Source organism: Bombina bombina, chromosome 3 (genome assembly GCF_027579735.1).
Source record: "Bombina bombina isolate aBomBom1 chromosome 3, aBomBom1.pri, whole genome shotgun sequence".
Taxonomy (NCBI): domain Eukaryota; kingdom Metazoa; phylum Chordata; class Amphibia; order Anura; family Bombinatoridae; genus Bombina; species Bombina bombina.
The window spans coordinates 590,151,795-590,178,766 of NC_069501.1; positions in this window are offsets into that span (position 1 = coordinate 590,151,795).

Genomic DNA, 26,972 nt, shown 5'->3' on the forward strand with positions numbered 1-26,972 from the left:
GTATTCTTGATGTACTTTATTTGGTAAAACAGTTAGCCAGAGCCCTGAGGACACGGTAATCATTTATCGTAAATCACGATTGCGCTTAAGCAATTGCATTCATTAGCGCGTAATTGTTAGCGCTCCACTCGTAATCTAGCGCTATATGTTTAATCCCTTTGCATATTTACTTATTTGCAGTTTTCACTAGTAGAGATGTGCATTCAGGCTTCTGACTAATGCTAATTTGTCAGAATTTGCTAATTCACCGAGTTGTTTGATATATGAGCAGCCTAATACATTATTGGACAAAAAACAAATGATTGCTTGATGAAATCTATTCGTTCATTTGTTCATGCCGTTTGGCGGCAAAAAAAAGTGCAGGGGGAGGAGTTATATTGTTTGATTAATAAGCTCCTTTGTTTGTAATGATGTACAAGGGGTCTTACCATTCATTTGTCCATCATCCCCTGTTTATTCCTGCGATAGTATTACTAATAACTGATGTTAGACACAGCCGATTCGGCACTAAATGCTGGATTTTAGTCATATAGATTCAAATGTTCTTTTAACATTAAAAGATACGTTCTTTTAATTGTTCAATTCCTATAATGTAAGATTTTTGTTAAAGGGCCAGTAAACCTACAAAAAGTTATATTATTCTGCACATAGTGCAGAATTTATAACATTATCTTAGCGCCAACTTTATAGATCAAATGATTTCAGACATATTTTATTTCAAAATTGAATGAATTTTCCTGAAAACCGCTCCTGACTCTACTTAACGGGTCTTTCTTTTACTAAGCACATTGTAACATTATTTTGTAGGTTTACTGGCCCTTTAATATTAAATGTCATTCAGCTAGATTACGAGTTTTGCGTTATGAGTGAAAAAGCTTCATAACGCTGCTTTTTCACTACCGCTGCTATTACGAGTCTTGCAGGTATAGCTGTACCACACACTTTTTTGGCCGCAACTCAATGTAACTACTGCACCTTTCAAAAAGTCCTTTTTCAATGAGACTTCCATAGCACCGGTATTACAAGTTTTGCCTGGGAACCAAAAAAGTGAGCGGTACAGCCTATACCGTCAAGATTCGTATTGCCATCTAAAGTCAGTAGTTATGGGTTTTAAGTTACAAAGCTGTAGCAGAAACCCATAACTAAAGAGTTACAAAGTACACTAACACCCATAAACTACCTATTAACCCCTAAACCGAGGCCCTCCCACATCGCAAACACTTTAATAAAAATATTAACCCCTAATCTGCCGCTCCGGACATAGCCGCCACTATAATAAACATATTAACCCCTAAACCGCCACACTCCCGCATCACAAACACTAGTTAAATAGTATTAACCCCTAATCTGCTGCCCCCAACATCACCGCTGCCACTATACTAAAGTTATTAACCCCTAAACCTAACCCTAACCCTAAGTCTAACCCTATCACCCCTAACTTTAATATAATTAAAATAAATCTAAATAAAAATTACTATCATAACTAAATAATTCCTATTTAAAACTAAATACTTACCTATAAAATAAACCATAAGCTTGCTACAATATAACTAATAGTTACATTGTAGCTAGCTTAGGTTTTATTTGTATGTCACAGCTAAGTTTGTATTTATTTTAACTAGGTAGACTAGTTAGTAAATAGTTATTAACTATTTACTAACTACCTAGTTAAAATAAATACAAATGTACCTGTAAAATAAAACCTAACCTGCCTCACACTAACACCTAAAATTACACTAAAATTAAATAAATTACATTAATTAAATACAATTAACTAAATTACACACAAAAAATAAACACTAAATTACACACAAAAAAAAAAATTATCAAATATTTAAACTAATTACACCTAATCTAATGGCCCTATCAAAATAAAAAAGCCCACCCAAAATAAAAAAACCTAGCCTAAACTAAACTGCCAATAGCCCTTAAAAGGGCCTTTTGCTGGGCATTGCCCCAAAGAAATCAGCTCTTTTACCTGTAAAAAAAATATAAACAACCCCCCAACAGAAAAAAAACCCACCACCCACACAACCAAATCCCCCAAATAAAATCCTATCTAAAAAACTTAAGCTCCCCATTGCCCTTAAAAGGGCATTTGGCTCTTTTTCTGTGCGCAAACCCTAATCTAAAAATAAAACCCACCCAATAAACCCTTAATAAAACCTAACATTAACCCCCGAAGTTTTTGAAGACCGGACATCCATCCTCATCAAGCAGGGAGAAGTCTTCATCCAAGCAGGCAGAAGTCCTCAACGAAGCTGGGAGAAGTCTTCATCCAAGCGGCAAGAAGTCGTCCTCCAGGCGGGCAGAAGTCTTCATCCAGACGGCATCTTCTATCTTCATCCTTCCGACACGGAGTGGCTCCATCTTCAAGACATCTGGCGTTGAGCATCCTCTTCTTTCGATTCCTCTTGAAGAATGAAGGTTCTTCTGCCCGCTTAGATGAAGACTACACCCGGCTTGATGAGGATGGATGTCCGGTCTTCAAAAAATGTAAGTGGATCTTCGGGGGTTAGTGTTAGGTTTTATTAAAGGGTTTATTGGGTGGGTTTTATTTTTAGATTAGGGTTTGGGCACAGAAAAAAGAACTAAATGACCTTTTAAGGGCAATGCCCATCCAAATGCCCTTTTCAGGGCAATGGGGAGCTTAGATTTTATAGTTAGGATTTTTTTTTAGGGGGGTTGGTTGTGTGGGTGGTGGGTTTAACTCTTGGGTGGTTGTTTGTAAAAAAAATTATACAGGTAAAAGAGCTGATTTCTTTGGGACAATGCCCCACAAAAGGCCCTTTTAAGGGCTATTGGCAGTTTAGTTTAGGCTAGGGTTTTTTTATTTTGGGGGGGCTTTTTTTATTTTGATAGGGCTATTAGATTAGGTGTAATGAGTTTAAATATTTGATCATTTATATTTTATTTTGTGTAATTTAGTGTTTATTTTTTTTGTAATTTAGTTAATTGTATTTAATTAATGTAATTTATTTAAAGGGACAGTCAACACTTACTTTAACATGTTTTTATATTGAAAATAACAAAACGGAGGTCCGCCTACACTATACCCCTCCTGCCTTGCCGCCTTGCTTCTGTCCTAATCAGCGGCGCTAACTACTCTAATACCCAGTAAATATGGATGCCGGACTCCCCCCACCATTACGTAGCTGCCTTCTTCTTCAACTGATAAGCAAATCAGAATCCAGGCATCGGACAGAAATTGCAAGCGCGTGCAATTTCAGTCCGAGGACTGGATTCTGATTTGCTTATCAGTTGAAGAAGAAGGCAGCTACGTAATGGTGGGGGGAGTCCGGCATCCATATTTACCGGGTATTAGAGTAGTTAGCGCCGCTGATTAGGACAGAAGCAAGGCGGCAAGGCAGGAGGGGTATAGTGTAGGCGGACCTCCGTTTTGTTATTTTCAATATAAAAACATGTTAAAGTAAGTGTTGACTGTCCCTTTAATTTTAGTGTAATGTTAGGTGTTAGTGTTAGGCAGGTTAGGTTTAATTTTACAGGTAAATTTGTATTTTTTTTTTTTTTTTTTTTTTTTAATTTTAAATTTTTTCTTTATTAAGAACAAAAAGTACATACAATTAGATAACCAAATAAAGAAATTACTTTCCACAAGTACATCAAAACAATTACATAGCTTTAACATATAACAATTAGGCGTATTGCAGAGTTATATACATCCATATATATTGTAAGCAATATTTGTGCTTCTATTCAGTCAATACAGAGTGTCTATAATGTACCTAGAAGTCACGGATAGCGGAGTATAACTCCAGTGTCGTAATGATAAGGTTGAAGTGACAGTTATAACCACGTTTCTCAGTTAGCTTGTCGGTCTCTATTTTAACATGGTCATTCAGTGGTGTTGGGAGTAAGGGGTAGGTTATAGGGTAAGTAGGAAGGGAGTCATCACATGGGAGGGGGTGGGGAAGTTCAGGTGAGAAGGGGTGAGGAGAGGGGAAGGGGTTAGGGTAAAGAACGCGGTAGTGGAGATGGAGACATGAAGAAAGGGAGTGGGGGAGAGAGGGGAGAAGAGAAAAAAAAAAAAAAAAAAAAGGGGGGCTAAACTACTTGTGCGCGATATCTCCTGGCCCAACTGCCTAGGAAGAGGGAAAGCGGTACGGGAGTCCATATGGGTCTACTGAATCTGAATCCAGTCACCCCAAATTGCCCAGTAAACTTCCATTCGCTCTAGCGAGCTATATGCAAATTTTTCCATGTTGGCTAAGTATTGTATTACCTCACAGACTTCCGAAATCGTGGGTGAGGTAACCTGTTTCCAGGCTCTAGCAATGCAAAGTTTGGTGGCTGCCATCACATAGATCACCAGTTGCTTGCTACATTTGGGGAGAGTTTTATCCATGATGTGGAAGAGGGCCACCCTTGGCGTAAGCTGTATAGTCAGATTCATAGAATGCAAGAGTGTCTCAACATCTTTCCATAGGTCTTTTATTTTAGGGCATGACCACCACACATGAGAATTGGAGCCTACCTTTCCGCACAATCTCCAGCAACCTGGAGATACATTAGGAAACATTCTCGACAGTTTGGTGGGCACTCTGTACCATTGTAGCATTAGTTTCATGTAACTTTCGAAGATCGTTATACAATGGATCGTTTTTTTTGTCAATTCGATCGCTGCTTTCAGCTCCATATCTGATATGTTTAAAGCCAACTCCTTGCACCACATTTTGATTTGACTTGGGAGGCCCTCTGAGTGATCTTGTAGCATGGCTTTGTAGTGGAATGTGAGGGGCTTCCATGTCCCCATCTCAAGCAGCCATCTTTCTTCCCATTTAGAATGGGGTCTGAGAGTCTGAGTGCCAAATTTCCAGGAGCGAAGTAAGCTGAGTACCCTGCAGCTCTCAAAGTAGAGCCATAAAGGAGAACCGCTTAGTAAGTCGAGTACTTGATGGACTGTCATAAGCTTACCGTTTGAAAACAGGTGTTCCACCATGTCCAGGTTGTGTTGTATCCAAAACTCAAGATGGATATTCAGTAGATCCCAGAGAAGACCCCTTATCTGGTGAATCGGTGAGGGGTGTGGGGCAATCTCCTTATGATGTCTAAGTTCATGCCACATTTTAACATTTTGTTGTACTATGGGGTTAGGAACCCTATCTACCAGCTGCTTGTGTTTATGAACCCAGAGAATACTTGGTAAGTCTAGGCCTTCAGGCAGGTGTAGTTCCTCTATTTTGAACCATTTCGGTTTCTCTCTAGTCGGGCCCCAGGCCGTGATCTGTGATAGTCTAGCGGCTTCATAGTAAAGGAATATATTTGGAAAAGCTACTCCACCTTTAGAGAACTCTCTCTGCATGGTTTTGTAGCCAATCCTGGGTATCCTTTTCCCCCATACATACTTAGAGAAAATTCGGTGAATTTGTTGTAATGTGCCATGCGGGATGTTCAATGGGAGACATCGGAATAGGTACAGCGCTTTAGGAAGCAGTGACATTTTCACCGTGGTGATACGACCCATCCAAGAGATTTCTCTGAAATCCCATCTGTGTGTTAAAGATCGTAACTCAATGATGAGGGCGTCAAAGTTTAAAGAGAGGATGACGTCTAAGTCTGAACTTAAGTGAACCCCTAGATGTTTGAGGGACGTTGTAGACCAATGAAAGTCATACGTTTCGCGTAGGCTCAGGAGTTGGTCTTCGGGCAAGTTGATACTGTATGCCTTGTGACGTTTATCTTGTAGTAGCTCAGAAGGCTAAACTGTTCCAGGGCAGTGAAAACTGCCGGGACTGAACTTTGGGGGTTTGTGAGAAAGAGAGTAACATCGTCCGCATACAGAGCAATCTTTTCCTGACTAGTGCTTACTGGTAATCCCTCAATAACAGGCGACATCTGAATCAGTTCCGCCAATGGTTCCATGACCAGGGAAAATAGCAAGGGGGATAATGGACAGCCTTGCCTGGTACCATTAGAAATATTGAAGGGAGGAGAGCAGAAGCCCAACCCTCTTACTCTGGCACTTGGATTAGAGTACAAGACTTTAATCATGGTTATGGCTTTGGGTGGGAAGTCAAACGTGTCTAAGACTCTCCACATATACTCCCATCTGACCCTGTCAAACGCTTTTTCAGCGTCTAGTGACAGGGCCAGAAGGGGGACAGCTCGTCTCTTCGCCTCAGAAAAGACGGAAATCAGTTGTCTCGTATTGTCCGGACCCTGCCGGCCATTCACGAATCCGACCTGGTCTGTATTGATTAATCCCGGCAGCAGGGGAGACAGCCTTTCCGCAAGAATTTTAGAGTATAATTTTGTGTCTACATTAATAAGTGAAATGGGACGGAAATTGCCACAAAGGGTCGGGTCTTTACCCGGCTTTGGGATCGCAACTATAGTTGCTTCAAGATATTCTTGTAGTATCTGTCCTTCAGTTCTGATTTCGTTATACGCTTGGCAGAGTACGGGTTTGAATTGCGCTTGTAATTTTTTGTACAATTGCCCCGGAAACCCATCCGGGCCCGGGGCTTTATCAGTCTTCAACTGTTTAATTGCTATTCCAAGTTCCATCTCGGTAATAGGTTCAGTTAGCTTAACCTTGTCTTCCTCTGAGAGTTTGGGTAGGCCTAGTCTCTGTAAGAAGGAGGAGATGTCCGGAGGAGACATCACTTTGGGTATCTCATGAGAGTTAATGTTGTACAGGCGTTCATAAAAGTCGGCAAAAGCCTTCCCTATGTCTTCAGGGGCATGTACTTTTTGTCCTTCATGGACAAGGTATGGTATTCGGGAGCTAGCTAGTCTCTGCTTCAGTTTATTTGCAAGCATCGAGCCTGCTTTGTTGCTTTTTGAGTACATAACCATTTTGAATCTCGAAAGGGCTCGCTTAAATTTTTCCACTTCCAGGTTTTTAATCTGTGATTTCAAGTTCAAAATCTCAGTGGATAGGCTAGCTGTAGGCATTAGTTTATTTTGTCTTTCTTTCGCCCGTAGGTCGCAAGTGAGCTTGCCTAGCGGGGCCCCCCATTTTTTTTTGATATTCGATGCCTTTGCAATACAAAATCCCCTGATGTACGCCTTTAATGCTGCCCACCTTATTTGATGCGAAGTCTGATTGGGTCTGTTAGTGTCTAAGAATTCCTCAACCTTGTCGACCAATTCTGTGACAAAAGAGGTGTCCTCCCAGAGAAACCTCGGGAGCCTCCATGACGGTCTAGCCAGTACGGATCTCTCAATGTCGATAGACATTGTAACAGCGTCATGATCTGACCATGGACAGCTGCATATACTGGAGTTTGTGATGTTGTTCATAGACCAGGAGTCGACAAAGAAGTAGTCCAATCTCGAGTATGACCGGTGAGGGGGAGAAAAATACGTGTAATCTCGTGAGTCTGGGTGACATGCCCTCCACACATCATAGAGCTCAGACTGGTATATCAGGTTTTGAAATTTAGGAGCTTTAGACCTAGAGTAGCTGTCTAAAACTCTATCTTTCGGGATTTTTTTGTCCGTATGGGGGTCCCAGACTAGATTAAAATCTCCTCCTAAAATTAATGTGCCTTGCTTCAGGCCATCAATAAGATGCAGCATTGTGCGGAGGAAGGCTATCTGACCTTGGTTAGGGGCATACAAGTTTACTAGAGTGAAGAGGTGTGAATTTAGTCTGCAAACCACCAAAAGAAACCTCCCTTCTGGATCCATTTCTATATGCTGTGGTTGGAATGCAACTCTTGCACTGATGCAGATTGAGACACCTCTGGTTTTTTCATGGTAGGTCGAGTTAAGGACCACCGGAAAGTGTTTAGATTTCAGTACTGGAGTATTAGTTGAAGACCAATGCGTCTCCTGAAGGAAGGAAACATCACACTGGAGCTTCCTCAAGTAAGTTTGTACCATGCTTCGCTTCTCTGGCGAGTTAAGTCCCTTCGTATTGAGGGAGACAAATTTAAGACCAGGGTTCATTGCGCAAACAAGAGAGAAAAAAAAAAAGGGGGGGGGATCTAAAGGATGAGGGGAGATGAAGAAGGGGGGTTAAATAGCCGTTGTTAGTAGTCTGAAAGCAGTAATGAGTGTGGGCTGGTGGTTATTGTCTGCTTATAAGTTATGAAAATATGAAAAGTGGGTCACTTAGTGAGTGCGATTGAATCTGTGTTCTTGTGCTTACTTTCGGTAAGCTATGGTGTTACCCTTGGGGGGGAGTGGAGAGATACAGTCCTACGACTGCATTAACCGATGTCCAAAAGAGTAATAAAAAAAAAGAGAAAGAAAAACTGAAAATCGGGGAGAGGAGAGAGGAGATGGGGTTCGGGCCGAGGCAAGGTCTGTGAGCAGGGGGGGGGGGGAGGGGGAAGGAGAAACAGTAATGTGCGTCACGTCCCTGGTAGGCAGGGTCTATTCTGTGTATATTTATCGAGGTGTAGCTGTATAATTTAGTATCATTATATAGGTCATGAGGAAAGAAGGAAAGGTGGTCCTGCTTAGGGTTTAACTGTAAATGATTGAGAGTGCAAATGTCAAAGAGAGAGAAATGAGATATTAATGGTTCAGTCTGCTGTCCTGATGGTCATGTAAAAACTTTATCTGATCAAAACAATATCTTTCAATCATAAATGCGCGAGAAACTGGTGTAGGATCACAGTAATCATAATAGCTTCACTCTGTGTAATTAGAACCTACCAACTGTATTTTAGCGCATAATGGTATCTTTATTGCCTAGGTCAGGTGTTCCTGTTCTGATCTAACATCTGGTATGGGTCATAATAGCTTCACTCTGTATAACAAAAACCTGCCAACTACATTTAAGTGCATAATGGTATCTTAATTGCCAAGGTCAGGTGTTTCTGTTCTGATCTCACATCTTGTATGCGGATATCTATTGATATTTAGGCTAATCTATACTCACAGGTGCAAAACTAATATATCTTAATGAATAATTAACTCATATAAACAATAGAGAACTAGAGGGGAGCTAGTAAGGCCTTTTTGTCAAACATGCTTAGGACTTGTCTTCTAGCAGTTACTTTAGGACTTAATAAGTTGTGCCTTATCAAGCAAGACTCTCTGACTGAGGCTAACAGGCTCTAGTCATGTAGTGAAACATATCCTTCCTATCCTAGCCACACTAACATACCCATTCGCATGTTCAATGGCTTATGTGTCTCCATTAGTACCTAGTGGGTGTATGCTAGGTTTGAATATAATCGTAGGGTGCTATGGGCTGAGAGCTATTAAAGCAAGAATGAGTGTCTAGGGGATAGGGTGCGGCAGTTGAGGTCCTGGGAAATGATAAGTACTTTGGAACAAAGATAGTAATATTTTATCTCTTATAGAGACTGTTAGATTGGTCAGGAATTACCTGTTTCAAATCTCTAGACACATGTAACATATAATAAACATAGGGCTTGTGAGTTATGATAAACAGTGCATATAATCAGTGTCAAGAGTAGCACATAATAACTGTAAACATTGCAAGAAAAAAAAAAAAAAATTCAAGCATTTTCGTTATCAGCAATAGGTCAAAATGGGATAGTCTCTTATTGCGTGTCCAAGTCTTTGCAGCATATCCCCATTTATACCTTCCATATAGGATTCACTGAAATTTGCAACAAGTAACAGAGATGATAAAAAATAAACCTAAGCATTGCAAGAAAGGTATGTATTACTCTGACATTTTCACAGTCAAAGCCAAGACAGGAGCATGAATCCTGAGGTAGAAAGTCTCTTATGACAGTGCATGTAATCAATATCAAGAGTAACACATAATAACTGTAGACACTGCAAGAAATAAAAAGAATTCTAGCATTTACATTATCAGCAATAGTAAACCTAAGCATTGCAAGAAAGGTATGTAGTACTCAGATATTTTCACAGTTAAAGCCGAGTCAGGGGCATGGTTCCTGAGGTAGAAAGTCTCTTATAATATGTATGTGCCCATGAAACTTATCTTCAATCAGGATCCAATGTCTCTAGTCCTGTAGTTTAACATTCCCCCTTTCATCACAGTTGTACAACTAGGGAGCAAACAAAACATCCCCCCTGCAAAACAATATAACAAAAAACATTTAGTAGCAAAGGGTATACTTATCAGTCTTCATCTCCTGAGGATTCTTCTACCCTATCTGATGATAGTTGCTGAGGTGCTAAGTTCTGTCTTTTAGAAGGGGTACTTCTCTGAGCAAGGGGTCTCCATTCAAATGCAGATGGTCTTAGGATAGAGGAGGGGGTAGTGTTGAGTTCCGTATCCTGAGGGATAAGGGAGCTATTTTCTCCAAATTGGTTGGGGAACTTGGTCCATCCCTTGAGAAGGAAGAGGCCTTTGTCTGGGGTATCCGCTGTGTAGAATCGTCCATCTTTTTGAATCAGTAGTTTAGTAGGGTATCCCCACCTATATTTAATCCCCATCTGTCTCAATGTCTTTGTCACTTCACGAAATGTGCCTCTCTTTTGCATCGTATATTGAGACAGATATGGAAATATTTGTATAGAGGCAAATTTGGCTGGTAGAGTGGGGCGAAGAAACATGGCTCTGAGGATTTGTTCTTTGTATGTGAAATAGTGGAATCTGGCAATCACGTCCCTTGGTTTCTCTGCTGAGACATTCCTCCCCCTGGGGAGTCTGTGTGCTCTGTCTATCAGGGTCTCATTGGGGAAACCTGGAGGGTGGAGTATTTCACACAGTTCAAGAAGGTATTTGCCAAGATCAGTTGGGGTAATCTCTTCAGGTACACCTCTAAATCTTAAGTTGTTCCTGCGAGAACGATCTTCCATATCCGCCATCTTGGCTTCAACCGTGTCTAGCATGTCAACTAGAACTTGAGAATGGTTAGCCAAGTTTCCTTGTTCAACTGTTAAGTCCTCTTGTTTTTTTTCCAGGACATCAATGCGTTCACTAATAACGCCAATATCTCGCCTGAGGTCCGCCGTGGAGCTCTTAATAGCTTTTGTAAGGGAATCTTGGAGAGAATTCATCCTCTGGGTAAGGGTAGTGACAATATCTGAGGCTACAGAGTCAGGGATACTGCTCTCAATGCTAGCAGCTTCGGCCATATCACAGCCGTTCCCAAGTAATTGCTGTGGAGTGTCAGGATCGGTTGCAGGTTTTCCCAGAGTAGGTTTGACTTTAAAGTGGTCTACCACTGATTTCCTATACTCTGAGGGGTTAGCGGTTTTTCTTCTAGACCCTTGTGGCATGATAAAGGAAGTGGGGGTTCAGTAGAAGTACTCCAATATGAAATGATATGATTGGGTAGAGATCTCTTAGTTTCTTAGATCATATTCCTTTATGTTCCATTTTATGCCTCGGCCCTAAGGACCCCTGTCTCCTAGTGCATGTTGTGAGCCATGTGGATCGACTAGTTTAAGATTAGAGCCAGCATATGGTTGTACTTTACCCAATGGTGGCCTATAGTGAGAGTTTCCTCGGTTTCAAACAGTTTCAGAGTGAGGAAAAAGCAATTAACAGAGTAAAGCCTTCTATAACCACTGTCTCCCCCCCGGGGATATGCCTCCTATCGGCGAAGTCGGTAAAAGGTTGGGGGGTATGACCCACAGGTACCCCGCTCCTGCAGGAAAGGGTGGGGGGGGGACTAGTGAAGAGTAGTTATAATAAGGATAGTGAGTAGTGCCAGGCCCTTATTGTGGTCAGTAGGTACTGAGAATTCTGTTAGTGCAGGCTTCTGAGGGGCTGCAAGTAAGTATGAGGGAGAAGTGAGCTGCAGCAAACTTCAGAGGTGTCCAGGGTATATAGGGCCGATACAGTGTTAAAAAGCTGCTGTGAAAAAGTCTGTGTGAGCAATTGCCTGTGCACTGTATCTTAGAGGGGGGTAATATACGTAGTGATTTGGATATAATAGTCACAGTCTATGTGTCCCTTATAGGAGCAGCAAGGAACTCACTACTTACAGGTTGCCACGTGGGATGCTGCGGGGGTCACTTTGTCTGCCAAAGTGGCAAAAAGTAGAATCCAGTCGGTGCTTCCCCTCTCTCCTAGGGTTATTGTAGGTCCGGTAAGTCTACAAGGTGTATTGTTGCCACCGGGTACAGTTTTATTTCTTCAGGCCTGGTATCGAGTGCTAGTGTAGGCCGCAGCCGCGGTCTTTCCTGGAAAGCGGTCCGGTTCTCTTGGGCGGTCTAATTTTGCGGCCAAAATTAACTGAAAAATCGGACAGGGATCTGCTCCGGATAGTGTCACTAGCTGCCCCAGGTGGTTTGTGTGCAAATTCGCTGGGTGTATCTAGCTAAAAAGGCTGAAATACCGCTTTTGCAAGGAGAGCTCAGTCACTACACGTCTTGCTAGTTATGCTGCTGGCTCCGCCCCCCCCAAATTTGTATTTATTTTAACTAGATAGTTAGTAAATAGTTAATAACTATTTACTAACTAGTCTACCTAGTTAAAATAGGGTTTATTTTATAGGTAAGTGTTTAGTTTTAAATAGGAATTATTTAGTTAATAATAGTAATTTTTATTTAGATTTTCTTTTTTAATTATATTAAAGTTAGGGGTGTTAGGGTTAGACTTAGGTTTAGGGGTTAATATATTTATTTAGTGTTAGTGATGTGGGAGGCCAGAAGTTTAGGGGTTAATAACTTTAGTATAGTGGCGGCTGCAACGTTGGGGGCAGCATATTAGGGGTTAATAAATTTATGTAGGTGGCGGCACACCTGAGGATCTCTCACGGCACACTAGTGTGCCGTGGCACACTGGTTGAAAAACACTGATCTGGACGATTATTAGCTGTTCCCATTAGAAATAGCAATGATGAATACAAATTCAATATTCATCCGAATCGAATGCCTGCATGGATGAAATTCTGCCAAACCAAATGTTTTCAAAAATCTGAAATTAATATTTCAGACAAGACAATTTTTTGTCCGTTCACATGTCTAATTATTAGCACTCAAATTTTCCTTAGATTAATTAATACTTCTGCATGAATTATACAGTGCATTAAAACATTAATTTTGTTTCATTTAAACAAAAAAACCTTGTCAATAAATAGAAATGGTCCGGAAATATCAAGTTTGGCTTGTTGCTTACAAAATAGCAAAATGTTGCCATTAGTAATTAACGGAGCATCAAGTTATGGCTTACACATACAAGGGCAGCTAGCCAAAACTTCTTCAAATGAAAAAATCTCAATCTTTGTATCCAGGTTTTAACAATATTGTCAATACTCAGATACATGTGTGTGGACAGATACTGCCTTAAAGGGATACTAAACCCATTTTTTTTTTCTTTAGGTTCAGCGCCTGGATAGCGTTTGCTGATTGGTGGCTAAATGTAGAGGCCATTCAGCAAGTGCTATCCAGGTCCTGAACCAAAAATGGGCCAGCTCCTAAGCTTTCATTCCTGTTTTTTCAAATAAAGATGCTAAGAGAATGAAGAAAAAATGATAATAGATTTCAATTAGAAAATTGTGTAAAATTGCATGCTTTATCTGAATCATAAAAGAAAAAAAGGGGTTTAGTATCCCTTTAATATATTATCTTAATCAGATATAAAATCCTTTATCTTATAATTATATAACAGGTGCCCTTTACAAACCGATTCAGATGCTATACTAGAACTTCTGAATATTAACCCCTCAATTATGCTTGGTTCCCTTATTGAAGTTACAAATATTATTATGGAAACCAAGCAGCAGCCGATTAACAATCACTTCACTTGTATATATATGTATATAGTCTAAAGTAGTAAATTTCTACTGGATGTCTCAAATCACAAACCCTTGAAAATAGTGCTTACAATTCCCCATATGATCATAAAGCACGTGATTAAAAATGCAGAGAACAGTTATACATAATGTAATTCCAGAGAATTATCTGTAATCTCAGATACATAAGAAGGTTTATGCTGTAATGGTACATAAAGTATCTGTGCTAAGTATTATACCATAAAATGCTATCAAACCCTATTTGCAAGGTATTCTGGTGCATTAAAAAGGATTGGATCCCTGAGGGTGGGAAAATGTTTTAAAATAAACACTTTCCATTTAAAAAAGTAAATGATTAATAAATTGCTAAGAATGTGACTAAGAGAGAATTTCACTGCAGAAGCAAATAAAAATAAAATTACATTTAAAGGGACAGTAAACACCTTGTAAGACATTTATCTTGTGTTGCAATAGAATAACATAACAGCCAAATCTAATCCTTTAAAAAAATAAAAACAAAACTTCCTTTTTACTGCAATTGTTTTTCAATAGACAAACTCCAACTAGCATTTACTATATTTGCAGGAGCCAGTCTGGGCTTGAATCCGTAGACAACAAGGATTGTCACTGTCATAATGTTAGTATAAAATGCATTGTTTTGCAGTTGTTACCAGTTAAAGCCAATTAGGGAAAGATGTGTAGCAGAGTTAGCCTTGATACATCATCAGGGTGCATTTCAAGTTCTGAGAATTTAAAAATTAAAAAAATGTCAGAGCTACATTAGATGAAAAGGGGCACAATTAAAAATGAAAATATATCACAAATATATCACAAAGTTGTTTTATTATGCATAACTAAACAGTTTGGGCTCCATTTGTCATGCTGAAATAGCAGCTTTGGAGCCCCATTGATTCAGGTTTGCGGGATCGAGTTTGAAATGCTAGTTAAGTAGCAATGGTCTTAAGATCTTATCTTCTCCACGCAAGCTGGGGGCGGCATTGCACAAGCAGTGGCTTGTGCAATGTTAACTGTGGGAAGCATATTGCTACTTGCTTGCCACAAGGATGGGCAGACAAGGTTCATGATGGCAAACCTCGTTCGCCTGCCCAATAATAAATGGAGCCATTTATTTAAAAATCTCAACATTTACTGTCTCTTTAATGTCTCCAGCTATCAGTGACATGCATTAATACAAGTTTAGTCATTTCAAATGCATATCACACACATACACACATATACACACACATAGACACATACGTACACACACATAGACAGACACACACATAGACACATACGTACACACACATAGACACACACATAGACACATATGTACACACACATAGACACATACGTACACACACATAGACAGACACACACATAGACACATACGTACACACACATAGACACACACATAGACACATATGTACACACACATAGACACATACGTACACACACATAGACAGACACACACATAGACACATACGTACACACACATAGACACACACATAGACACATATGTACACACACATAGACACATACGTACACACACATAGACACACACATAGACACACACATAGACACATACGTACACACACATAGACAGACACACACATAGACACATACGTACACACACATAGACACACACATAGACACATATGTACACACACATAGACACATACGTACACACACATAGACACACACATAGACACACACATAGACACATACGTACACACACATAGACAGACACACACATAGACACATACGTACACACACATAGACACACACATAGACACACACATAGACACATACGTACACACACATAGACACATACGTACACACGCATAGACACATACGTACACACACATAGACATATACGTACACACACATAGACACACACATAGACACATACGTACACACACATAGACACATACGTACACACGCATAGACACATACGTACACACACATAGACATATACGTACACACACATAGACACACACATAGACACACACATAGACACACACATAGACACATACATACACACACATAGACACATACATACGCACACATAGACACACACATAGACACATACGTACACACACATAGACACACACATAGACACATACATAGACACATACGTACACACATACACATACACAGCACCCATATATTACTGTAACACCCCAAAACCTCAAAGGTGCCATCATCCTAAATTTGTAGGGTACAGCCTTTTTTTTACACATTCAGTGCTAAAGGCAGAAATAGGTAGCACAAGTGTGTTCACCCACCAGTACCCCACGTACCTTTGATATTTAACTTTGTTGATTTTTTTCTCACAAATGGCTATGGAAGTCTCTATGATAAAGTCTAGTTTTATCAAGAAAGTCTTACAATGAGAATGGATTGTAAATAAATCAAATTATGGATAGACTGATTAGGAATGCTCAACTTAAAGGGTCACTAAACCCAAAAATTGTATTTCATGATTCAAATAGAGAATAACATTTTAAACTTTCTAATTTACTTCTATTATCTAATTGTTTCATTCTCTTAGTATGCTTAGTTGAAGGAGCAGCAATGCACTACTGGTTTCTATCTGAACACATGGGTGAGCCAATGACAATCGGTAGATATATGCAGCCACCAATTAGCAGCTATAACCTAGGTTCTTTGCTGCTCGTGAGCTTACCTAGATTAACATTTCAGCAAAGGATAACAAGAGAAGGGAGCAAATTAAATAATAGAAGTAAATTTGAAAGGTGTTAAAAAATGTATTCTCTATCTGAATCATGAAAGAAAATTTTTGGGTTTCATGTCCCTTTAAGTTTAAAAGCAGTGGCAGTTCCAAGGGGGTACACAGAGGTAAAAAAAAAAACACTGCCCACAGAACACTCACAGAGTTTCCCACTCTGGTGCTAACGACGGCTCAGAGCCGTCGCTAGCATTTAAGGGGTTAAACCTGGCATTTGTTACTATCATAGTGGTATAAATCTTATAACATAAAAGATATATGTGAAGAAAGTCCAACATGGTGATATCCAAATAAATAAAATACTGTGCACTGAATCTTTGTTCCTCAATAAGAAATAAAGATCATTGTGTGATACTGATTTCCTGTACCGTATAAACACCGGTATGCGCCACACATTCATTACTGTTACCTTTTGTGTCCACGTGAGTAATATATTGGCATTCAATATACTTCACTGATAACTATTACAGAATCACACTATCTATTCCTTTTTATGAATGAAGATTCACTACGCAATATTTCATTTGGACTTTTTTAACGTATATCCTTTATATTATTACATTTATACAACTATTGTACAGTGTTTTTCTTTGCTTTTTTTTATCATTTCTTAGTATCATACCCTTTAGTTTGTGTCAAAGTTTGTAATTATTTCCTTTATTTGATGCACTGAGCAAAAGAGTACTGTTCTGTGGAAAACTCCAAATAGAAGGATTTTTTTATTTACAGTGACAGTCAACTCCAAAATGTTATTGTTTAAAAAGATAGATAACCCCTTTATTACCCATTCCCCAGTTCTGCACAACCAACACTGTTATATTACTATAGTTTCTACCTCTGTGATTAACGTGCATCTAAGCCTCTTCTTACAGTCCCCTGATCACATGACTTTTTATTTATTATCTATTTACTTGCATTTTAGCCAATTAGTGCTGTGTTGTGGACAAATTAACGGGTGTCTTCTGTTGTGAAAAGCTAATAATAAAGCATGTGATAAGAGGCTGTCTGTAAAGAAATGTAGAGGTTTAGATGTTATAAAGTATAATAATATAACAATGTTGGTTGTGCAAAGCTGGCGAATGGAAAGTAAAGGCGTCATCTATGTTTTTACGCAATAACGATTTTGGTGTTGACTGTCCCTACCTATTGTGCTTCAGAAATCACCCCAGCAGTGAGGCAGGCACAATAGCAACTAGGCCATGCAGATATCTTTGAGGGAATGACAGCAGTAGATTGGTGTGATGCTGAGAGTCTGATCCCTTCATTTATAAAGTCCAGTTGTATTTCTACCTAACAGTATAATAAAGTTATTAAAAAAAAGATCAATTATAATTTTGTGCATCAGATTAATATGGTTGTAACATTGGTAAATATTGAACTGAATATAAAATTGAATTTAGTCCCTCTATAGCTTATAATGATACTTGTATAAATCTATAAATCATCTAATTTTTATAATTCCTTTAGTCTTAAAAAGAGAGAAACAAGAGTGTGGATACACACTTTCAATAAAAGACAGGGGCATCTACTTATCAAGCCGTCAACTTTCTTGCATTCAACGGCACCAACACGCTCTCCTAAGATCGCCTAACATCGCTGCCACGGACCTGAATATGTTCTCCAAAGTTACCAAAAAAGCTGTCAAAAAGCAGCACACCAAGTACGAGGCGATGAGCAGCGGACTGTTGTTAACTAACAGTCATCTATCTCACTGCTCTTCGACTTTTTCACAGCTTTATTGGTAAACTGTCACTAAACACCCACACTATACTATACTGTTTACCCCATATACAGCCGCAACTAAATAAAGTTATTGACCCCTATGCCGCCACTCCCGGAGCCCACCGCAACTCTAATAAATGTATTAACCCCTAAACCGCCGCTCATGGACCCCGCCGCAACAAAATATAGTGTTTAACCCCTAAACTGCCGCACACGGAGCCCACCGCCACCTACATTATACTTATTAACCCCTAATATGCCGCCCCCTACACCGCCGCCACCTACATTATACTTATTAACCCCTAATCTGCCACCCCCTACACCGCTGCCACCTACATTATACTTATTAACCCCTAATCTGCCACCCCCTACACCGCTGCTACCAACATTATACTTATTAACCCCTAATCTGCCGCCCCCTACACCGCCGCAACCTACATTATACTTATTTACCCCTAATCTGCCCCCCTACACCGCCGCCACCTACATTATATTTATTAACCCCTAATCTGCCACCCCTACACCGCCGCCACTATATTAAATTTATTAACCCATAAACCTAAGTCTAACCCTAACCCTAACACCCACTAACTTAAAAATAATTTAAATAAATCTAAATAAATATTCCTATTATTAAATAAATTATTCCTATTTAAAACTAAATACTTACCTATAAAATAAACCCTAATGCCTAGATTTAGAGTTCTGCGTTAGCGGTCCAAACCAGCGTTAAGGGGTCCTAACGCTGGTTTTGGCCGCCCGCTGGTATTTAGAATCAGTCAGGAAAGGGTCTAACGCTCACTTTCCAGCCGCAACTTTTCCATACCGCAGATCCCCTTACGCCAATTGCGTATCCTATCTTTTCAATGGGATCTTTCTAACGCCGGTATTTAGAGTCTTGGCTGAAGTGAGCGTTAGAACTCGACCAAACTCCAGCCGCAGCAAAAAGTCAGGAGTTAAGAGCTTTATGGGCTAACGCCGGTTCATAAAGCTCTTAACTACTGTGCTCTAAAGTACACTAACACCCATAAACTACCTATGTACCCCTAAACCGAAGCCCCCCCACATCGTCGCCACAATAATTAAATTTTTTAACCCCTAATCTGCCGACCGCACACCGCCGCAACCTACATTATCCCTATGTACCCCTAATCTGCTGCCCCTAACATCGCCGACACCTACATAATATTTATTAACCCCTAATCTGCCCCCCCCAACGTCGCCGCTACTTACCTACACTTATTAACCCCTAATCTGCTGACCGGACCTCTCCGCTACTTTAATAAATGTATTAACCCCTAAACCGCCTCACTCCTGCCTCAAAAACCCTATAATAAATATTATTAACCCCTAATCTGCCCTCCCTAACATCGCCGCCACCTAACTTCAAGTATTAACCCCTAATCTGCCGACCGGACCTCACTGCAACTCTAATAAATGTATTAACCCCTAAAGCTAAGTCTAACCCTAACCCTAACACCCCCCTAAGTTAAATATAATTTAAATCTAACAAAATAAAATTAATCTTATTAAATAAATTAATCCTATTTAAAGCTAAATACTTACCTGTAAAATAAACCCTAATATAGCTACAATATAGCGGATAATTATATTGTAGCTATTTTAGGATTTATATTTATTTTACAGGCAACTTTGTATTTATTTTAACCAGGTACAATATCTATTAAATAGTTATTAACTATTTAATAGCTACCTAGTTAAAATAATTACAAAATTACCTGTAAAATAAATCCTAACCTAAGTTACAATTAAACCTAACACTACACTATCAATAAATTAATTAAATAAACTACCTACAATTATCTACAATTAAATCAACTAAACTAAATTACAAAAAAAACAAACACTAAATTACAAAAAATAAAAAACGATTACAAGAATTTTAAACTAATTACACCTACTCTAAGCCCCTTAAAAAAATAACAAAGCCCCCCAAAATAAAAAAAGCCCTACCCTATTCTAAAATAAAAAGTAAACAGCTCTTTTGCCTTACCAGCCCTTAAAAGGGCCTTTTGCGGGGCATGCCCCATAGTAAACAGCTCTTTTGCCTGTAAAAAAAACCATACAATACCCCCCCCAACATTACAACCCACCACCCACATACCCCTAATCTAACCCAAACCCCCCTTAAATAAACCTAACACTAAGCCCCTGAAGATCTATCTACCTTATTTTCACCATGCCGGTTATCACCGATCCGTTCAGAAGAGGGTCCAAAGTCTTCATCCTATCTGGCAAGAAGAGGTCCAGAAGAGGCTCCGAAGTCTTCATCCTATCCGGCAAGAAGAGGACATTCGGACCGGCAGACATCTTCATCCAGGCGGCGTCTTCTATATTCATCCATCCGGCGCGGAGCAGGACCATCTTGAAGCAGCCGACGCGGATCCATCCTCTTCTTCCGGCGACTCCTGACGAATGAAGGTTCCTTTAAGGGACGTCATCCAAGATGGCGTCCCTCGAATTCCGATTGGCTGATTCTATCAGCCAATCGGAATTAAGGTAGGAAAAATCTGATTGGCTGATTGAATCAGCCAATCAGATTCAAGTTCAATCCGATTGGCTGATCCAATCAGCCAATAAGATTGAGCTCGCATTCTATTGGCGGTTCCGATCAGCCAATAGAATGCAAGCTCAATCTGATTGGCTGATTGGATCAGCCAATCGGATTGAACTTGAATCTGATTCAATCAGCCAATCAGATTTTTCCTACCTTAATTCCTATTGGCTGATAGAATCCTATCAGTCAATCGGAATTTGAGGGACACCATCTTGCCGGATAGGATGAAGACTTCGGAGCCTCTTCTGGACCTCTTCTTGCCGGATAGGATGAAGACTTCGGACCCTCTTCTGGACGGATCGGTGATACCCGGCGTGGTGAAGATAAGGTAGGGAGATCTTCAGGGGCTTAGTGTTAGGTTTATTTAAGGGGGGTTTGGGTTAGATTAGGGGTATGTGGGTGGTGGGTTGTAATGTTGGGGGGGGTATTGTATGTTTTTTTTTTACAGGCAAAAGAGCTGTTTACTTTGGGGCATGCCCCGCAAAAGGCCCTTTTAAGGGCTGGTAAGTCAAAAGAGCTGTTTACTTTTTATTTTAGAATAGGGTAGGGCTTTTTTTTATTTTGGGGGGCTTTGTTATTTTTTTAGGGGGCTTAGAGTAGGTGTAATTAGTTTAAAATTCTTGTAATCTTTTTTTATTTTTTGTAATTTACTGTTTTTTTTTTTTGTAATTTAGTTTAGTTTAGTTGATTTTTTAGTTTAGTTGATTTTTTTTGTAATTTACTGGGGTTTTTTTTGTAATTTAGTTTAGTTGTTTAATTAATTTATTGATAGTGTAGTGTTAGGTTTAATTGTAATTTAGGTTAGGATTTATTTTACAGGTAATTTTGTAATTATTTTAACTAGGTAGCTATTAAATAGTTAATAACTATTTAATAGCTATTGTACCTGGTTAAAATAAATACAAAGTTGCCTGTAAAATAAATATAAATCCTAAAATAGCTAAAATATAATTATTTGTTATATTGTAGCTATATAGGGGTTTATTTTACAGGTAAGTATTTAGCTTTAAATAGGATTAATTTATTTAATAAGATTAATTTTATTTTGTTAGATTTAAATTATATTTAACTTAGGGGGGTGTTAGGGTTAGGGTTAGACTTAGCTTTAGGGGTTAATACATTTATTAGAGTAGCGGTGAGGTCCGGTCGGCAGATTAGGGGTTAATACTTGAAGTTAGGTGGCGGCGATGTTAGGGAGGGCAGATTAGGGGTTAATAATATTTATTATAGGGTTTTTGAGGCGGGAGTGAGGTGGTTTAGGGGTTAATACATTTATTAGAGTAGCGGCGAGGTCCGGTCAGCATATTAGGGGTTAATAAGTGTAGGTAGGTAGCGGCGACGTTGGGGGGGCAGATTAGGGGTTAATAAATATAATATAGGGGTCGGCGATGTTAGGGGCAGCAGATTAGGGGTACATAGCTATAATGTAGGTTGCGGCGGTGTACGGAGCGGCAGATTAGGGGTTAATAATAAAATGCAGGGGTCAGCGATAGCGGGGGCGGCAGATTAGAGGTTAATAAGTGTAAGGTTAGGGGTGTTTAGACTCGGGGTACATGTTAGGGTGTTAGGTGCAGACTTAGGAAGTGTTTCCCCATAGGAAACAATGGGGCTGCGTTAGGAGCTGAACGCTGATTTTTGCAGGTGTTAGGTTTTTTTTCAGCTCAAACTGCCCCATTGCTTCCTATGGGGGAATCGTGCATGAGCACGTTTTTTAAGATGGCCGCGTCAGTAAGCACTGCTGGTATTGAGAGTTGAAGTGGCGGTAAATATGCCTGTACGCTCCCTTTTTGGAGCCTAACGCAGCCCTTCAGAGAACTCTCAATACCAGCGGTATTTAAAAGGTGCGGAGAAAAAAAACACGCGTAGCTAATGCACCCCTTTGGCCGCAAAACTCTAAATCTAGCCGTAAGATAGCTACAATATAACTAATAGTTACATTGTAGCTATTTTAAGGGTTTATTTTTATTTTACAGGCAAGTTTGTATTTATTTTAACTAGGTACAATAGTTATTTAATAGTTATTAACTATTTAATAACTACCTAGTTAAAATAAAGAAAAATTTACCTGTAAAATAAAACCTAACTTAAGTTACAATGACACCTAACACTACACTATAATTAAATAAATTCCCTAAACTAAATACAATTAAATACAATTAAATAAAATTATCTAAAGTACAAAAAAAACAAACACTAAATTACAGAAAATAATAAACAAATTACAAGATTTTTAAACTATCTTCATCTTCATCCATCCGGCGCGGAGCGGGTTCATCTTCAAGACATCCGACGCGGAGCATCTTCTTCTGACGATGTCTTCTTGTTGAATGAATGTACCTTTAAGTGATGTCATCCAAGATGGCGTCACTTCAATTCCGATTGGCTAATAGAATTCTATCAGTCAATCAGAATTAAGGTAGAAAAAATCCTATTAGCTGATCCAATCAGCCAATAGGATTGAGCTGGCATTCTATTGGCTGTTCCAATCAGCCAATAGAATGCGAGCTCAATCCTATTGGCTGATTGGAACAGCCAATAGGATTGAACTTAAATCCTATTGGCTGATTGCATCAGCCAATAGGATTTTTTCTACCTTAATTCCGATTGCCTGATATAATTCTATCAGCCAATCGGAATTCAAGGGACGCCATCTTGGATGACGTCACTTAAAGGTACCTTCATGCAACAAGAAGACGTTGTCAGAAGAGGATGCTCCGCGTCAGATGTCTTGAAGATGGACCCGCTCCGCGCCGGATGGATGAAGATAGAAGATGCCGTCTGGATGAAGACTTCTGCCCGTCTGGAGGACCACTTCTGCCCGTCTGGAGGACCACTTCTGCTGGATCCGTTGAGGACTTCGGCCAGGTTGGGTGAAGACTTCTCACTGTAAGGTGATCTTCAAGGGGTTAGTGTTAGGTTTTTTAAGGGGGTATTGGGTGGGTTTTAGAGTAGGGTTGGTTGTGTGGGTGGTGGGTTTTAATGTTGGGAGGGGTTGTAATTTTTTTTTACAGGTAAAAGAGCTGATTACTTTGGGGCAATGCCCCGCAAAAGGCCCTTTTAATGGCTATTTGTAATTTAGTGTAGGGTAGGGCTTTTTTATTTTGGGGGGGCTTTTTATTTTGTTAGGGAGATTAGATTAGGTGTAATTAGTTTAAAAATCTTGTAATTTGTTTATTATTTTCTGTAATTTAGTGTTTGTTTGTTTTTGTACTTTAGATAATTTTATTTAATTGTATTTAATTGTATTTAGTTTAGGGAATTTATTTAATTATAGTGTAGTGTTAGGTGTAATTATAACTTAGGTTAGGTTTTATTTTACAGGTATATTTGTCTTTATTTTAACTAGGAAGTTATTAAATAGTTAATAACTATTTAATAACTATTGTACCTAGTTCAAATAAATACAAACTTGCCTGTAAAATAAAAATAAACCCTAAGATAGCTACAATGTAACTATTAGTTATATTGTAGCTATCTTAGGGTTTATTTTATAGGTAAGTATTTAGTTTTAAATAGGAATAATTTATTTAATGATAGGAATATTTATTTAGATTTATTTAAATTATATTTAAGTTAGTGGGTGTTAGGGTGAGGGTTAGACTTAGGTTTAGGGGTTACTAAATTTAATATAGTGGCGGCGGTGTAGGGGTGGCAGATTAGGGGTTAATAAATACAATGTAGGTGGCGGTGGTGTAGGGGGGCAGATTAGGGTTTAATAAGTATAATGTAGGTGGCGGGGGTGTAGGGGGGGCAGATTAGGGGTTAATAAGTATAATGTAGGTGGAAGCGGTGTCGGGGTGGCAGATTAGGGGTTAATAAGTATAATGTAGGTGGCGGCTGTGTAGGGGGCAGATTAGGGGTTAATAACTATAATGTAGGTGGCAGCGGTGTCAGGGGCGGCAGATTAGGGGTTAATAAGTATAATGTAGGTGGCGGCGGTGTAGGGGGCGGCAGATTAGGGGTGTTTAGACTCGGGGTACATGTTAGGGTGTTAGGTGTAAACGTTACCATAGGAATCAATGGGATATCGGGCGGCAGCGAACATAAGCTTTCGCTGCTTTCAGACTGCCATTGATTTCTATGGCAACCGCCACCTCCAGGGCAGCGGATTGAAAACCAGGTACGCTGGTCTGGAATAGTGGCCAGAGTACCTGGTAGAAATCTGATAACTAGCAAAAGTAGTCAGATTGTGCCGAATTTGCCTTCGGAACATCTGTAATGACGTAAGCATTGATCTGTGTCGGATCGTATGTTACGTCACAAAATTCTACTTTTGCCGGTCTGTAGGGTTTGATAACTAAGGCGAATCAGGCTCACCACAAATACGCTGCGGAATTCCAGCATATTTGCAGTTGATGGCTTGATAAGTAGATGCCAGGGAATCAAGCACTCTTTTATGTCAATGAAATTTATGTATTAATCTCGAAATTTTCAAAAAAATTTGAAATTTTCAAAAATATTAAATAAAGAGAATTTTTATATACAGAAAGAACCATAAACGTACTATAAGTGCACAGTGCAAAAAAAAAAAAAAAAAAAAAAAAATCCCCATAAATGGTAAATACAAAAATAAAAATACACTTAATAAAAAAGACAGTGACGTCACTGTCATGGTTACCGGGCTGCAAGGGTTCAATCCCCTATCCCCCTACTACTTCACCCCTGTTGTTTCCCAGCGGTTTTGGGCTCCTCAGAGCAACTGCTCCTGTTGCTTGTTTTGTCCCACTGGAACTTGTCTTGAAAGAGCTGGTCTCTGACCGGAAAATCCCTCCTAGGCTGGACGGGCTCCTGGAACTCCCAGTCGGCTGCCTCACTACGGACACCTGCCTAACCCCTCTCAAGCTGGCTGGGCTCCTGGAACCCCTGGTCAGCCACAGAACAGCAGGCCACCCGCTAAATTTACCCCTGGTCGCTCCAGCAGCCCTTTGCACCAGAGCTCTGCTCTTTTGGGGATTGGTAGCCCCTAGGGAAGACAAGAGGTGGGGGAATTACCGGAGGGAAACTCCTTTTGGAACCGGGGGTTTTGGACACCCCTACCCACATAACTTCAATGGACTGTATCTCTGGTCCCCAGTAACGAATCACACCGCTTTTTGAACTGTGGCATTTGGGACCCGGGAAGTGCTGCTTCCCCAGGATCACCCTGAAACTGCCACCCCTGGGTCCTGGGATTCTGTGGGACTGTGGCTGCTATGGAGGCGCCGGTCTGTCTGGAGGGGCGGGAATGGTGGGAAAATTGTGGGATTGTCCATTGTCTTATCAAGATGAGCTTTGTGTATAAAAGAAGTGTGTGTTTTCCAATAAAATCAGTTCCTGTTTCATCTGAATGCTAGTATGTCTAGTTATTTGGGTGGGCTCCAACTAAAATCACTTTCCTGGGCTACATAGCAGCCTGTTCCAGGCAGAGGAAGGACCCTCTGGCAGAGCTACCTAGTCTGGGTAGCCAGAGTCTGCCACATGGGGTGACCCTGAATACTGATGCTGCGGGGCATCAGCGGTGGCTACAGGCTGTGGTCACTTGCCAGCTACATAGCTGCCGTCGGCAGGGAGGAAGCAGGACCCTTTGGCGGAGCTACCCAGTTGGGGTAGCCGGGGTATCCATCACGTCACTTATTGGAGATCCTAATGATAGAGGATGGGAGAGACCTGCAACACCCAACCAGAGTGCAGCCCCGCCTTAATGCAGAAAGGTAATTGCTGTCATGGTTAACTCTGGGATCTATGCAGTCCCTCATTATCCCTATAAATAGAGACAAGCTCACTACAAGTATAAATATTCACGCTTGTTATGAATGGCCAAACAATGTATAACAATGGAATAAATGTAAATGTTTCCACATTGCAGGCATGCAACTTTAAAGTGTAACATTCATATGCGGGAAAGTTCCAAGTACATTGATACATCTAATTCTTATGCAGTGCTTCCACCATCCAAGGTACCCCAGGGGTTAATGAAAAGAGAAGAGTAGAAATGGCAATAGTTTGGTCCTTGATGTGGTGCTTTGTAGAATCTGTGACCAGCTGCTCTGTGATCAAATACTGCAAGCTAAGCAGTCTAACAGGTTAACTTTGTGTTATCAGTGTTGGGTTGCCAGCTGTTAAAGAAAAAGTGAAAATACTTTCAGTATGGGTTTTGACCCATAAGGTAATCTCATTACGGTAGTAAGAACATCAGCTTGACCTGTGGCTGGCACTAAAAGTAACAGGTATAATAATCCAGATTACTAAATGTTTCTGGAAATTATGTTTATGTTATTAATTAACAACTGCAAACTGCTGTCCTTTTGTTCTTTTTTATCATATCTGGATTTTAGAA